Raw genomic sequence first — 3,643 nt, 5'->3', positions numbered from 1 at the left:
GCTCCCTCACATGCAGCTCTGTGAGCGGGGCCACCTCCAGCAGCCTGGTATGTTCTCGCCCTGCTGTGAGCTGCGGCTCCCTCACATGCAGCTCTGTGAGCAGGACCACCTCCAGCAGTGACTGACATGAGGCCAGTGGACCTCCATGCACCCAGCCGCTGAGACCAAATCCCCACCTCGTTCATCCCGTGTAGCCTTTTATGTCTCAAAACCCAGCCAGACCAGGAGGCAAGAGTTTCCACAACAGCTTAATAATATCTTGGTTTCTCTTCAAACCAATATTCTTTAACTATTTGTGAACAGGAACAGAAGTATACGTTGATTTCTACTAACTATTTTTGGACAAAAGTGGGCACAAACTTCCCATTTTCTTTAGCACTTACCCACCATTTTCTGGGTGCACTGCAGGGACTCATGGGCATTACCCTCGTGTGGCCTCAAGTTGATGAGGAGGCACCAGAGCACACCAAGAGGGGCCCGAGAGCAGAGCAGGACCCTTGTGATTGCCATGCAGCCCTCTGTGGACACAGAGTGCAGGGCTGCTGAGTCAGGCAGTAAGACCCTGTTCCCAGGCCACGGTGCTCCATCAGGGGTTCCCTTCAGTCCCAGAATGTGAAGCCCCAGGGGCCCTTGTGTGTTCACAGAGATGCTCAGCCTGGCAGGGCGAGTGAGGAGTGGGCACTTTCCACATCTCCTCAGGGACCCTCCCCAGCAATGAGCAATGGCTCCTGTGGCTGGGGCCTGGGGACCAGTAGTCAGAACACTGAGAAGCAGGAATATGGGGCATCCACAGGAGGGCGTTGCTGAAGGCAGCCCTGGGGGAGAAGCCTGGGGGAGGGCAGGAGCTCCACTCTGCCCTCACTGCTGCGGGGGACAGCTGCATGGTCCTTCCTCGGCTCAGCCAGTCACATGCCCACTCTGTGCTCCTTACTGGAGAAGGGCCTGCCCTGTGGGTCTCTTGTGCCCACTCTGTGCTCCTCACTGGAGAAGGGCCTGCCCTGTGGGTCTCTTGTGCCCACTCTGTGCTCCTCACTGGAGAAGGGCCTGCCCTGCGGGTCTCTTGGCATTCACACTGACACCTCCACAGCTGAGCAAAGCAGCGGGGAGAGCGGCATGGAGACACAGATCTTCAGCAATACACCAGTGATTTTTCTTTCTGTTCAGCAAACTTTAAGGCTCAGAAGCAGAGAGTTCAGGCAACAAAGGATTGGAGGAACTGGGGACTGCAAGAGAACAGATGGTGGGATGCAGGAGCCTTTCAGGGTCTGTGCACTTCCTTCTGCTCCATTGATGCAGGGTCTCACATTCAGAGCTGGACAGGGACCCCCGTTTTTTAGGCCTGGGTAAACTGACTTTTTTTCCTCCAAACCACACTCTCTGAACACAAGCAAGATTTCATTTGGATGGCCTCTCCTGAAATGGGACCTCTGGTACTTTGCCTGAGACAGGAGCTGTGAGACTCTCACTCATTTGCTAATACACTCATTCCCTAATCAACACTAATAAGAAGATTTTGTCTGTCAGCCCCTCACCAAGTGTAATTTTTACTCTTAAAATCTGCCTGCTTGCACACAGTATACAAACCCCAGATAAAAGACCCCCTTGGGTCTTCTCATTTGGGAATTTCTCCTCCACTGCTGGAGGCTTTGTTGCCTTTCTCTCTGTGTCCTTCTCTGTAAAATAAACTTTGTCCTGTCACTTAGTCACATGGTCTGGGATTTCATTCTTGAATCCCTAAAACCAAAGGCCCATTGCAAAAATTGCCAATAGCACTGCGACTGTGGGTCCTCAGGCAGCATGGAAGCTGCAGTCATGGGGGATATGTGACTTCACAGCACCCGAGTCCTGCCTCCCTGTCTCAGTGCACTGGGCGCTGGGGAGAAGGCCGCTTCTGCTGACCCGGATCTGTAGGCGTGGTGTGGGGCTGACTCAACACAGGCATTTACGGTCACGTGTGGCCTTTCTATCTGCTCATGGGATTCATGGATGGAGGTTTTCTGCAGGACAGCAGCTCGAGGGGCCCAGGGAAGAGCTGTTAGCCCCTAGAAAATGCTATGGAGATGAGTCAGGCAGGCACTCAGCTGGGGACTCTCCAGAATAATCAGCTTTACTAGGGAGTGAAATCACACTGCCCACAGGCATCTACATTATCTTGTCTCTAAAATGGTTTTTAAAACATGTTACATCTTAGGGCATAAAACTGTGAGTTAGCACACTACATTTTCTATTGAGTGCAGTGATCAGGGCACTGGAATCTTCCAGACTGAATTCTAACCTTCTTTCTCCCAAGTGAGAGGCCATGGCAAGGCCATAGCCTCCTGAAGCTCCACCTTCGTCACTTATAGAAATGGGGATAATAGTTCAAACACAGAAATCTTTCTGTCTCTGTGTTCTGTGGTCACACATGGACAAGATGTGGACAGGAATGTGTCCAGTCAGCCCATGGGTGAGTGTGGGTGTACAGGACCATCCATCTGCCCAGACCACAAAGCCAAGATAACACCGGGAATTGGCCTCAGAGATTGTTTTCATAAAACTTTTACCCTAAAAAATACCACCCCTGGCTGCTGAAGTTACCAAAGGAAGGCATTATCCTGCCGTCATAAACAAAGTGAGAGGCTACCCTTGGGGTTCTTTGGCTTTACAACCTTCTCCCCTTCCTTGTAAACCTGGTTGCTGACACCAAGTCCTAGGTTTAGCTCCACTGTCGTCCTTATCAATGGAAATGTATGAGGTCTCTATGTGCCAGGCACTGCCGCAGGCACAGGGGACACAGAGATGCGTGTGCCAATGCATCTCCGCACTCAGGAAGCCGGAATGGAAGCTGACCAGGAATGATGGTGGAGGAGGCCACTGCAGGTGTAGGGGGGCGGACACAGGAGGCGCAGGGTGGGGTCCCTGCTGCCCTGCTGCCTGTCCTCTAGGGTCAGTGCCCCCTTTGTGCCCTCAGAGGTGCCCATGGGGGAGTCTGAACCCACAGGTCACTGCCCGCCAGTTCCACATGCAGCTCACCGGCTCAGTGCTTGGCCTCTCCCAGCCTGAGACTGAAGGCTGATTTTCTGCATTGCTCTAGAACCTACTCAGTAATCACTGTGGGAACTTCTCACACTGACCCCTGGGTGCTGTGTGGGTGAGAAGGTTCTCTCCTCATTCACTTTAGCCTCTTTTATCTTCTTCATTGTTGGCAAAACTCTTCTAGAGCCGGACAAAAACCGCCCTGCTGGCCTTTTCCTCCAGGGCAAACAGTGCCCTGCCTTAGACTTCCAGCACCTTCTCCCATATCCTCACGAGCCCAAGGAAGATAGTGGCCTGGTCAGATCAGTCTGACTAGGCAGGTGTTGAGGGGACAGGCTCCCCTTAGGGGTGTTCTCCACCTGGATCCAGATAAGTACAAGGGGTGTGAAGCCTCCATCTCTCTTGGCTGAATAGTACCATGTGGTGTACATACCCCACAGTTTCTCCATTCCCACATCGATGGGCACTTGGGTTGATTCCACACCCTGGCACTTGTGAACTGAGCTGTGAGAATGGAAAAGCAAGTATCCAGTGTGCTCCATACTGATATGAAACCAGTAGATGGAAAATTTCACCCCCACGTGAGAGAAAAGCACAACCACATGGAAATGGGGAAAGGGGAGGAGGG

At 52.5% G+C, this 3,643-nt stretch overlaps 1 protein-coding gene across 1 annotated transcript in view; it reads left to right on the top strand.

The window, feature by feature from the left end:
• KIF25 (kinesin family member 25) overlaps window positions 1–3,643 on the top strand; it is a 73,702-nt gene that overhangs the window by 53,609 nt on the left and 16,450 nt on the right. The gene's annotated exons all lie outside the window — the stretch shown is intronic.

The sequence above is a fragment of the Otolemur garnettii genome, unplaced genomic scaffold (assembly GCF_000181295.1).
Source record: "Otolemur garnettii isolate 467f Iridium unplaced genomic scaffold, OtoGar3 scaffold00056, whole genome shotgun sequence".
NCBI classification, from domain to species: domain Eukaryota; kingdom Metazoa; phylum Chordata; class Mammalia; order Primates; family Galagidae; genus Otolemur; species Otolemur garnettii.
This window is presented reverse-complemented; position numbering and strand designations above follow the sequence as displayed.